The following is a 13,817-nucleotide window of genomic DNA, read 5'->3' on the forward strand; positions in this document are numbered from 1 at the left end:
CTGTGTTACTGATACATTCTGTATAGTAACAACAGACTGCTGGTTTTCATTGGCTGTTTGTTGTTGTTGTGCTACTCCCAGGCGGCGGCCAGGCCCTGCAAGATCTCTGAATGATTTATGATGTATCCTGCATCATTGCAAACTGAAAGTTCAAAGCTCCAACAAAGAAACAACGCAATTACACGTGAGCCAGCCAGCCAAATGAGTTCCGGGGCCCAAAAAAAACTGCCAGTGTTGGCCTCTGCCAAACACCGACACAAATTAAGCACTGTAAGGCCTTCAATGGCTTAAAACACTCCTTGTGCCAGGCCCCTGTTCTCAGGGCCCCTGATTACCAATGACCTTTTATAGTGCTGACAGATGCCTCTAACACTGGGATAGGATCTTTACTATCACAAGTAGATGGGAAGGGTAAGGAACACCCTATTGGCTTTATTAGTCACCAGCTTAAGGACAGAGAGTTCAGATGGTCCACAATAGGGAAATGATGTTTCTCTGTTGGGTGGGCCCTAAGGAAGCTGAGGCCCTACCTCTATGGGACCCACTTCACTGTGCAAACTAACCATAAGCCCTTAAATTGGCTAATGAGCATGAAGAGAGAAAATCCAAAATTGCTCAGGTGGTCCATAAGCCTTCAAGGTTTTGACTCAACCATTGAGCATAGGCCAGGTGTCCAACATAGCAATGGTGATGGGTTGTCCAGAATGTTTCACCGACCTGAACATGAGACTCATCCAGGGGTGGATTAATTCCCCCTGTCCTTGGTCTGGGAGGGGGTTAGGAAAGATTCCCATTTATGTGAAGTTGTCCCTCCAGTTGCGTACCCCCCAACTTTTTGCTGCTGTTTACACACCATAGTCTGACTTTGCCAGTGGAGCAAAGCCTTCAGCTGCACTCCCCTGGGCTTTTCGCTCACTTTGTTTGTTTTTTTTAACACTTCTTTTTGGAGGCCAATTTATTTTTTAAACCTATCATTCCAAACCATGTTCTAACAAAATCAAGAGGAGTCTGTAAAGCGTGTTTGCAAGAAAGGTACCACACAAAAGAAAATTGCCAGAGAATAATATAATTGTATGTGTTTCTACAGTGGTAGCACTTACCATTTTGAAATCCTACTAGAACAAGTAAAAATGCCACATTTCGGAGCATTATGCCCAACCAACAAGGGTACACCAAATCAATATTTGTTATATTTAGAATCAATTTCCAATTTAACCCAACCCAGTTCATTTAACAACTTGGTATTGGGAAGATATTTGACCAGTCACTACATAGAACTGTTTTCACTTAAATTACAGAAGAATGAGAACCATCAGAGAAATGTAAAAAAGGAAAGAAAAGAACTTCACAGTAACATGTTACTTTCAACTGAAAAACATTAAAATTGCACTAAAACCCAAAGTTTGAAATAGACAGAAACTGTGATAATTCGACTAAGCAAGTACTTGTAAAAGTGAATTAGGAAATATTTTCCTTGAAAGCTCTTCTTTAAGTGCATTCTATTCAAATGCTAGGTTTGAACATAAAAACACTGAAGAGCATTTACTCACAATATATTTTCATAGACATTTGGTCCCAAAAAGGCAATAAAGCTAGGGCAGTCAATGTAAGTGCTCATGAGGCAAGTAAATTCCACATATGTGGGCTCCTCTTCCTGACAAAGAACTAAAAAACGTGCGTGATTTATTGTAACAATCATTCAGAACAGGTGTATATGCGCAGTTAGGTTTATGTTACACAATTCCATTAATGCTTTGTAACATTCTAATAAAATTACATATGCCCAACTTCCATTTATTTTCAGACAAAAGGTGTCCTGGAAGGTTCTGTGCTAAATATTACTGACGTTGTATTCCAATAAACATAAAAAAACAGTGAGACTTAATTTATAGCAAATATATCAACATCGAACGACAACCTTATGCTTGGTCTCCAAAGCATATGTAAGTGTGTCCTGGTATTTACACAAATAAACACTTTTATGAAACAAGTTAAGCTGTGTTTCCTGATGTTATAGTCGTTCAGCATGGATGTGATGTGTAGAAGTGATTATTTTACATTTATATTGTACAATTACCGTTGGCAATAGTAAACAAATGAACAGCCCAATGGACATTTAAAGAGATGAATGATTGAAAATGTATCCCCTATTTTGCTCTAAAGTAGCATCAGTTTGTTTCAGTGTTAAATTTAGTTGGCTAATCATGAGCTATGTGGAAGGAAAGTGCATTCCAGAATTGAGAACAAAGATAGAAAGTTATCTTGGGCTTTCGGTGTTGAAGAATAAATGTTCTCTGCTTTATATGTTCTACAAAAGCCTTCATCTATTTACAGATGTGATCAGCAACGCCAAACATGCCACTTTGTGTGTATCCATCAAAAATCCTTACAGTAGTTGTTCAGGAATGATAAAATAAAGAATATCTAAGGATGCAGGACCATTTGCCCCAATGCTTCAGTTAAGAGAAGTATTCAGTTTTATTGACACGCTTAAAGGCCTTCTAATAGCAGTAATTCTCTTCACAGAGAATAGTAAAAGTTTTAGTTATTCTAATATCACACAGAAAATGATGCGTCTCATGTGGTTACTGACTGGAAGATATAAAAAAAGAAAAAGACATTTATGGCTTTTAAGTTAGAGTGGCAGCAACCATTACCTACTGTACTTTATCGTGGAAAGTCAAGTGTCTCTTTCACTTTAATCTGTAAAATAGGGATATCACATTTTTTAAATACTGCCCACGTCAATCATGTGAAACGAGAGTTGGAGTGAGAGCAAGCTACATAGAGAATCATCAGGGTTCTGTTTGTTCTTCTGAATTTAAAGTCTTTGCTCACTTAGCATGACTATTTTAAACTGCTGCACAACATGCAATCCTCAAAAATAAAATGGTAGACTGTAGCAAGTCTCTTTTTTACATATGATTACATATTGTAGAAACAAATAAATTATTTTTTACATTAAATAAAATAGTGAATTTTAACAGAGTAAAGAAATCTGCAATAAATAAATGGTGCAGCTATTAGGAATTAATGTAAAGCTGTGCCCAGTATATTTGACACATAGATGACCACCTGTTGCACATACACACTAATACAAATGCAATCCTCTTTCCTGTGCCATTTTCAAATTTCCAACATTAAATCAACAAACAAGAAGGGGTTATAATAAGCTGCGCCGAAGACACTGCACTTCAATTTCTAGAAACCAAACTAATGAAAATCCACCATAAATGTTCACATATCAAATGGGATTTCCCAAATTACCACACAGGTCTTTGAATTTTGAGATTGGCAGATATGGGGTGGACGATCCAAAGTTAAATATTGTTTGCAAGCGGTCTAATGATTGCTAATGCTCTCTGACCATAATTTAATATTTCGTGTAATGTATGATGGACACCACCCTGAACTTTGCTGCACATTTTTCACCATTTTCTGTTTCAATCATTTCACCAGGTAATCCTTTGGTTAAAATTAACCTAAGAAGGGTAAAACGATTTGGATGGTACATAGACATTATCATCCAACATATCTGCATGTAAGCTTAGCAAGTCTTCCAATCATGTTACCTCTAATGCATAGGTGTTTTTATTTTGAAGATTAATTTCTGCACAGGCATTAAAGAGTGCATTCTAAAGGAAGCAGTTTCAAAGGCTAAAAACTGTATTTTTCATTTTAAAGTATAGCAATTTGGAGCCAGTGAACTTCCTACTGCCCTGGCAAACAGGTGGCAAAAACTAAAATGACGTGTATAAGCGGCACTCTTGTCTTTGAAATGGAGTCATGACTGGATATAAAGAGGTACAAAAATACATAAAATGTACTTAAAATATTTATCAGACAGTATCACGTTTCAAAATCTCCAGATATTGAAGCTAGGATAGGCTCCTTTCTATTGGTACAGTTATTGTATTTACAGCATAGATTTTTAAATTAAACATAAAATAAACTGCAGAATTCAATTTACTGATCAACAAAGAACTAAACATTCTGGTGTTACTTTGGAGGGAGAAGGTTTTCTTGAGTACTTGGGGTCATCGCATCCATGTAAAAGTTTTCAATCGGTCTTGGTACATCTTTGCTACTACCGGCCTCTTCAACTTCATTGTGGGACCTAATTCTCCCCCAGCAATGGAGAAATCTCTTTCCAGGATAACCCACTTCTGAACAACCTGTGCATTTGAGGTAGCTTTTTTGTTCATTTATTGAGTCCTTACTGAATAGCTGCACACACCGCTTTGTCTTTGCCACCCACAATATCAGAAACCTTTGTCGCTTTACTTCCGATTTTCTGACAAAAAACGATACTTTCTGGAGCGAGGTCATCTTCTGGTTCTCCAGTATCACTGTTAATGTTGCACTTCAATGTTAAGAACATAGAGAGGAATTTCTTCTTATCTCCAAACACCATGACATTACTGATGATAGGAATACTTTCTTTTACAACATCCTCAATTGGAACTGGCGGAATATTCTCACCTCCTGCTGTGATAATACAGTCTTTAATTCTGCCAGTAATGAACAGAAATCCTTGCTCGTCATGCTTTCCACGGTCACCTGAATGCAACCACCCTTCCTCATCCAAAGATTCCTTGGTTTTATCTTCCATGTTGAGGTATCCCATAAAGACATGTCTCCCCCAGAAAAGTATCTCTCCACTCCCATCACTCTCTGGCTGGGCTAGCTTTGTTCTGCATCCTCAATCACTTTGCCACAACTTGTAATCTTGAACGCCTCGGGAAGAGAGATTGTATGAGGCCCTGAGCTTTCACTCATTCCATACAGTTCATATATTGGAATATTGAGGCTCAAGAAAAATTCTAATGTGTCCTTGGTGATGGGTGCCGTACCAGTGTAGCCTTTTGTGCATCGATCCAATCCCAAAGCTTTGCGAACTTTTTTGAACACCAACTTCTTAGCTACACGAAACTTAACCGGCTCATCAGAAACCCCATTCATCCTCTTCAGATTGGTTTGTAATCCAACCTCTTTTTCAAAGGATGCCACTTTTCTCCTGACGGTTGAAGACTTTGCACCAACCTCTTTCATTTTTTCCTGCATCTTTTCCCACACTCGAGGAACTCCCATAAATGCTGTTGGTCTCACCTCACGGAGTGTATGTGCCAAGGAACCCTTTAGGGCGTCCGGCTGTGCAAAGTTCTGGCTGTGCAAAGTTTCGCTCACTTTGTTATGGGGAAACTGACATGCCCTTAAGACAGTCAGTACTGGGAGACTTTGTTTCCCTTAGTCCTTTCCAAAGTTGCAACTTTTCTGCAACATGTTGCAGTGCAAGTGCACAATGTACCTTACAGTACAGTGCACTTGGGTCTTCCTGTCATTTCCAAAGGCCCTAGACACCCTCAAAGGATTTTTTAGGAGAAGTGCAGATGTGCCTTGGACAGGGCTGGTGGCAGTTTATCTTTTCATATATTTTTAACCCTTTCTTGCCATGCAAAACACGTTTAACACGTTTGGCACAGAAAGGTGGCCTGGCTCCAAAATGGCCATGCCACGATGTTCTTTGTCCTCTCCTTTGGCCATCTTGCCTCTTCACCTTCCCCAGGTCGAGCCGACCCAGGTCAGCCCTTATTTGGGCATGCATTCTCAGGCTTCTGTATGCCTAGTGTGTGTGCTTCCAGGATGTGGGTTGGACGGTCTGGTTCCAATACACATCCTGGGTGCCAGAGAGTCTGGTGTGCTGTGGATGACTGGGACCACTGTAGTCCGTGATTGGTCCATGTATAGTGTGCCTCTATGTGAGCAGATTTCCCATTGGGTCCTTTTCTTTTTGGCACAAAGGAGATTCTGGATAAGAGAAGGCTCCAAACCCCCATGACAGGTCGATCTCTTGAGAGGACTCTGGTTGCAGTTTCATACGATCTGTGAGAAGGTTCTGGCAGAGAGATTCGATTTTGATTTCAAACCTTTGGTTCTGGGAAGTGATGAGATATTGGATGGACTCACAATATGCCAGAAAAATGGGTGTTCAGAAGTGCGATGATGTGAAAAAATGTAACTTATCTGGCTGCAAGACTGCTGCCATGCTTCAGGTGAGTTAACCCCCCCTCCTGTTGTCCATCCGTCGTCCATATTTGTGTTTCCCAACCCAATCCCCCTTGCGTAGGCCCGATTCCCTCCCCGTTTCCTGGTTGTGCTAGTCCTGCCCTCCCCCTCAGTGATTGGCCTACCTCTCGTGTTTCCTCTACCGAGGCATCCCGCTCCTCGCACATAGCCCCATTTGCCCTGCCGTGCTCCAGCTGAGTTAACCCCCCTCCTGATGTCCATCCGACCCCCCTCCTGATGTCCATATTTGTGTTCCCTAACCCGATCCCCCTTGTGCGGGCCCGCTTGCCTCCCTGTTTCCTGGTTGTGCTAGTCCCGCCCTCCCCCTCCGTGATTGGCCCACCTCTCGTGTTTCCTCTACCTAGACATCCCGCTCCTCGCCCATAGCCCCATTTACCCTACCGTGCTCCAGGTGAGTTAACCCCCCCTTCTGATGTCCATCCGACATCCATATTTGTGTTCCCCAACCCGATCCCCCTTGCGCAGGCCCGCTTCCCTCCCTGTTTCCTGGTTGTGCTAGTCCCGCCCTCCCCCTCCGTGATTGGCCTACCTCTCATGTTTCCTCTACCTAGGCATCCAGCTCCTCGCCCATAGCCCCATTTGCCCTGCCATGCTCTAGGTGAGTCAACCCCCCCTCCTGATGTCCATCTGACCCCCCTCCTGATGTCCATATTTGTGTTCCCTAACCCGATCCCCCTTGCGCAGGTCCGCTTCCCTACCCGTTTCCTGGTTGTGCTAGTCCCGCCTTCCCCTCTGTGATTGGCCCACCTCTCGTGTCACCAGGTCATTACAGACCTTTCCAGGGCAGCCCTCTGCCCGGCAGCCCCTTCGGCTAAGGACCCGAGGCAAAGGGTGGCTCCTACAATGGCGGCTCCTGAAAGTGTAGCCAGTGGAGCCAGCAGTGAACAGACACCAAAAAAACTCTAAGTGTGGCATGGGTGGGGTGTAGAGCAATTACTCTACCCCAGAAAGCCCCTGCCACTCTACCTTACCTTTCCATCCTGGGTGCCAGAGAGTCTGGTGTGCTGTGGATGACTGGGACCACTGTAGTCCGTGATTGGTCCATGTATAGTGTGCCTCTATGTGAGCAGATTTCCCATTGGGTCCTTTTCTTTTTGGCACAAAGGAGATTCTGGATAAGAGAAGGCTCCAAACCCCCATGACAGGTCGATCTCTTGAGAGGACTCTGGTTGGAGTTTCATACGATCTGTGAGAAGGTTCTGGCAGAGAGATTCGATTTTGATTTCAAACCTTTGGTTCTGGGAGTGGAGCCAGCAGTGAACAGACACCAACAAAACTGTAAGTGTGGGGTGTAGAGCAATTACTTTACCCAAGAAAGCCCCTGCCACTCTACCTTACCTTTCCATAATGTAAACTGCCATAGACGCACACCATGCACTCCTAAAGAAATTCGACCCCCAAGCTAAATCCATTCATGACTGGACTGTAAATGTTGTCCTGCATAACATACTGACACACTTGCCAATGTTAACTAGTGCCAATCCCAGAGACAATGATGATAAGCCAGCCTCACACTAAAACAGGTGCAATTGTTACCAAGTGACACACTTAGATTAAATCACGAATGATGGCATATCCTGCACCTAGTTGGAACTGTAAATGATAGCATATGCCACACTTAGATGGAATTGTGAATGATAGCATATGGCACACTTAGATGGAATTGTGAATGAAAGCATGTGCCTCCTCTAGATAGAATTATGATTGTAGCACATCCCTCACTTGGTTGGAATTGTAAATGATAGCATTTGCCATACTTAGATGGAATTGTGAATGATAACATGTGCCACACCTAGATGTAATTGAGATTGATAGCATATGATTGGTAGCATATCCCTCTCTTAGTTGGAATTGTAAATGAAAGCATGTGCCACACTTAGATGGAATTGTGAATGATAGCATGTGCCTCATCTAGATAGAATTATGATTGTAGCATATCCTTAACTTGGTTGGGATTGTGAATGATAGCACATGCTTGGTAGCATATCCCTCTCTTAGTTGAAATTGTAAATGATAGCATGTACCACACTTAGATGGAGTTGCAAATGATAACATGTGCCACACTTAGATGGAATTGTGAATGGTAGCATATGCCACACTTCGATGGAATTGTGAATGATAGCATAAGCCACACTTAGATGGAACTGTACATGATAGCATATGCCACACTTAGATAGAATTGTGAATGATAGCATATGTCACACTTAGATGGAATTGTGAATGATAGCATGTGCCACACTTAGATGGAATTGTAAATGATAGCATATGGCACACTTAGATGGAATTGTGAATGAAAGCATGTGCCTCCTCTAGATAGAATTATGATTGTAGCACATCCCTCACTTGGTTGGAATTGTAAATGATAGCATTTGCCACACTTAGATGGAATTGTGAATGATAGCATATGGCACACTTAGATGGAATTGAGATAAATAGCATATGATTGGTAGCATATCCCTCTCTTAGTTGGAATTGTAAATGAAAGCATGTGCCACACTTAGATGGAATTGTGAATGATAGCATGTGCCTCATCTAGATAGAATTATGATTGTAGCATATCCTTAACTTGGTTGGGATTGTGAATGATAGCACATGATTGGTAGCATATCCCTCTCTTAGTTGAAATTGTAAATGATAGCATGTACCACACTTAGATGGAGTTGCAAATGATAGCATGTGCCACACTTAGATGTAATTGTGAATGGTAGCATATGCCACACTTCGATGGAATTGTGAATGGTAGAATATGCCACACTTAGATGGAATGGTGAATGATAGCATGTGCCACACTTAGATGGAATTGTAAATGATAGCATATGATTGGTAGCATATCCCTCTCTTGGTTAGAATTGTAAATGATAGCATGTGCCACACTTAGATGGAATTGTAAATGATAGCATATGATTGGTAGCATATCCCTCTCTTAGTTGGAATTGTAAATGATAGCATATGCCACACTTAGATGGAATTGTGAATGAATGCATATGCCACACTTAGATGGAATTGTGAATGATAGCATGTGCCACACTTAGATGGAATTGTAAATGATAGCATATGATTGGTAGCGTATCCCTCTCTTAGTTGGAATTGTAAATGATAGCAAGTGCCACACTTAGATGGAATTGTAAATGATAGCATGTGCCACACTTAGATGGAATTGTGATTGATAGCATGTGCCACACTTAGATGGAATTGTAAATGATAACATATGATTGGTAGCATATCCCTCTCTTAGTTGGAATTGTAAATGATAGCATGTGCCACACTTAGATAGAACTGTGAATGATAGCATGTGCCACACCTCGATTCGATTGTAAAAGATAGCATATCCCACACTTATATAGAATTGTGAATGATAGCATGTGCCTCATCTGGATAGAATTATGATTGGTAGCATATCCCTCTCTTGGTTAGAATTGTAAATGATAGCATTTGCCACACTTAGATGGAATTGTGAATGATAGCATATGGCACACTTAGATGGAATTGTGAATGAAAGCATGTGCCTCCTCTAGATAGAATTATGATTGTAGCACATCCCTCACTTGGTTGGAATTGTAAATGATAGCATTTGCCATACTTAGATGGAATTGTGAATGATAACATGTGCCACACCTAGATGTAATTGAGATTGATAGCATATGATTGGTAGCATATCCCTCTCTTAGTTGGAATTGTAAATGAAAGCATGTGCCACACTTAGATGGAATTGTGAATGATAGCATGTGCCTCATCTAGATAGAATTATGATTGTAGCATATCCTTAACTTGGTTGGGATTGTGAATGATAGCACATGATTGGTAGCATATCCCTCTCTTAGTTGAAATTGTAAATGATAGCATGTACCACACTTAGATGGAGTTGCAAATGATAGCATGTGCCACACCGAGATGGAATTGTGAATGGTAGCATATGCCACACTTCGATGGAATTGTGAATGATAGCATAAGCCACACTTAGATGAAATTGTGAATGGTAGCATATGCCACACCTAGATGGAACTGTACATGATAGCATATGCCACACTTAAATAGAATTGTGAATGATAGCATATGTCACACTTAGATGGAATTGTGAATGATAGCATATGATTGGTAGCATATCCCTCTCTTAGTTGGAATTGTAAATGATAGCATATTCCACACTTAGATGGAATTGTGAATGAATGCATATGCCACACTTAGATGGAATTGTGAATGATAGCATGTGCCACACTTAGATGGAATTGTAAATGATAGCATATGATTGGTAGCGTATCCCTCTCTTAGTTGGAATTGCAAATGATAGCAAGTGCCACACTTAGATGGAATTGTAAATGATAGCATGTGCCACACTTAGATGGAATTGTGATTGATAGCATGTGCCACACTTAGATGGAATTGTAAATGATAACATATGTTTGGTAGCATATCCCTCTCTTAGTTGGAATTGTAAATGATAGCATGTGCCACACTTAGATAGAACTGTGAATGATAGCATGTGCCACACCTCGATTCGATTGTAAAAGATAGCATATCCCGCACTTATATAGAATTGTGAATGATAGCATGTGCCTCATCTGGATAGAATTATGATTGGTAGCATATCCCTCACTTAGTTGGAATTGTGAATGATAGCATACCCCGCACGTATATAGAATTATAAATGATAGCATGTGCCACACTTAGATGGAATTGTAAATAATAGCTAGTGCCTCATCTAGATAGAATTATGATTGTAGCATATCACTCACTTAGCTGGAATTGTGAATGATAGCATACCCCGCACTTAGATAGACTTCTGAATGATATCAGGTCCGGGTGTCTCACACTTATTGTTGAACTTAGAAACTGTGCCTAATGTACGCCCCCTGTCCTGCTCTCGTGCTTGATCGCAGGCGCTTACTGATACCCACCATATCACACTACTATGCTCCCTCTCCCCTATACACCAGCATTCAACTAGAACACAGCTGTACTATGACACATTCGGTCTAGCTGTTCTCATAATAACATGACCCCACAAACTCCACATCATCCTAATAAAACACAGCTGGCTGAGCACATTCCGGCTAGTTTAAGCGTCTCCTCAGGCCTAACGCAGCCAAATTTCAGTCTGGGTGTCCACCCTAACTGATTTCCTCAGCACCACACCTACCGCTAAGAAGCAGCCATCATGCAACAACCACACCATCATCGCTAAAACAACTCTGCCTATCAGACTCACGACCTCACCTCCATGTGCTTCCTGCGAAGTACTCTCAGCAAAACTGCAACTTTCCAACAACCGCACACTAACTAGTCATTTGATTTATAGGTCCCCAGGTCCCTTGGGAACCTTTGAAGATGACCTTACCACCCTCATAGCAAACAACACCCAAAATCACTCGCAAACGCTGTTGCTGGGCGACTTTAACATCGGCTTCAATGAGCCAGACAACAAAAATGCCCACTCTATCACAGCTATCCTAAATGACCAAGGCCTTACCCAAAAAGTCCTCTCCCCCACACATGCTAAAGGCAGAACCCTTGACTGGGTATCTGAACTTAACTGCAACATAGTCATTACTGACATCACCCCCCAACCATGGACCGACCGCTACCTAATTAACTTCACTGCCACACTTGACATACTCAGCCCTAAAATTAACAAAATGATACCACCACTCCCCACCAGAAGTAAAAAAGACATTACTACAGAAAAACTCATCCCCCTCCTCCTGCCTACTATCAATGGCCTGAATGACAATACCGACCCAGATACCCTAGTAGACACCTTGAATAAAGCTATGTCTCATGCACTAGATACTATTGCATCTACAAAACTACGCAAAGCTAAGCAAGAAGCCCACCTTAATGCCTGGTTCACCCCCCAGATTAAGGACCTCAGAAAGCAGAAACGAAAACTCCAAACTATCTGGCGTAATTCGCCTCCCGACGACAACAAAGCTAATTTAACCCAATTCACCAAATATTACAAGTCAGAAATCATCAATACAAAAATAAATTATTCAATGACAGAATCACCAATGCCAAATCTAATACCAAGGAACTTTTTGCTATCCTCCGTGAAATGGAATCGCCTATCCAACCAACTGACACGGTCCCCAAGGACAAGATATGGTGCACTAATATACTGAATGCCCTATCGAATACAATTTCCACCCTCCAACTTAAAATAACTAATAAAAAGGACACCCTCTCTCCTACTGATCAACAAGCGCCTCCAGGGACTGAACCGAATACTATCCCCCCTTTTAGCTTTAAACCTATCTCCATCATCGACACTGAAAAGGTTATCCTCTGATTGAAGCCTTTCAACTGTAAGGGCGACAGCTGCCCAGCTCAAATAATAAAGGACGCTGCCAGAGATTTAGCCCCATCCACCTCAAAGCTCATTAACTCCTCCTTCAAATCCAACACAGTGCCAGCCAACCTAAAAGAATCCTGGGTCCTCCCCCTTCTTAAAAAACAAACCCTCGACCCATCCATCCCGACCAACTATAGGCCTATCACCACGGTACCCTTCCTTCTAAAAATTATCGATAGAGTAGCTTATCTCCAAATTCAAGATTACTTAGAAGCTAATCACCTACTTGGCTCGCGCCAATTGGGCTTCCGCCCTCTCCATGGCACTGAACCAGCCCTGATAGACCTTAAAACTAAAATGGAGGAATTCAAGGATAGTGGGAAAATTGCGTTGATACTTTTACTGGACTTGTCAGCAGCTTTTGATGTGGTGGATCATGCAGTCCTATGCAACCACCTCAAGCTTGCTGCCAATTTCACAGGAGAAGCCATAGCATGGGTCCAATCCTTTCTAGCCAACCGGACCATGAGGGTGTTCTCCGCCTCCACTTGTGCCGATCCCATCAAAATTACATGCAGAGTCCCACAGGGCTCCTGTGTTTCACCCACCATGTACAACATTTTCACCAAGCCATTGTTCGACAAGTTGGATAGACTGGGCGTCACCTACACTAACTACGCAGATGACACCCAGATCCTCATACCCCTTTCGGGCAACTATGGAGTGGACCTGGCTCTGGTGAATAAAATCTAGATCCTCATTCAGGCATGGATGGCCACCCATTGCCTCTGCCTGAACGACGATAAAACTGAAATCCTGCTCCTCGGATCAGACCATCACCTATCTAAACTCACACCGGACTATGCCTCATTTAACATCGATAATAACATTATCAAGGTTATGCGAGCGGTTAAAACCCTAGGTTTATACCTCGACTCAGCTCTCACCCTCAAAAAGCAAGGGAACTCCCTCGCCTCAACCACCACTTACACGTGTAAAACTCATCCGTGCTGCCAGACCCTTCCTGTCCAGTACCAGCTGCCTCACCTTGGCCAATGCCCTTGTCATGTCCAGACTGGACTATTGCAAGGCCTTATACTCAGGTGCAAATAAGTCGGTTATTGACAAACTCCAGAGATTACAAAATAACGCTCTTAGAGCAGCTTTGAACAACCCACGCAGAGAGCATATCTACAAACACCGGACTGAGACCCACTGGCTAAAGATAAAGGACAGAATCCTCCTCGAAACCATTTCCATCACATCCAAATGCCTCAACAATCAAGCACCCCCCTACCTAGTGTAAAGAATCAACTGGAGACCCTCTAACCGACTGACGAGATCTGCCAACACCTTCTTACTTGAAGTCCCTAGATTCAAACTTACCACGGCGGGTGGATCTAGCTTCCCAGTTAGAGCTGCACAATCATGGAACATACTC

The 13,817-nt window shown here is 42.1% G+C and overlaps 1 pseudogene; it reads right to left on the bottom strand.

The window, feature by feature from the left end:
* Positions 1–4,020: 4,020 nt before the first annotated feature.
* On the bottom strand, positions 4,021–7,448 carry LOC138510856 (long-chain-fatty-acid--CoA ligase ACSBG2-like; annotated as a pseudogene).
* Positions 7,449–13,817: the final 6,369 nt, after the last annotated feature.

Source organism: Ambystoma mexicanum, chromosome 6p (genome assembly GCF_040938575.1).
Source record: "Ambystoma mexicanum isolate Mex_15411 chromosome 6p, UKY_AmexF1_1, whole genome shotgun sequence".
In the NCBI taxonomy this organism is placed as follows: domain Eukaryota; kingdom Metazoa; phylum Chordata; class Amphibia; order Caudata; family Ambystomatidae; genus Ambystoma; species Ambystoma mexicanum.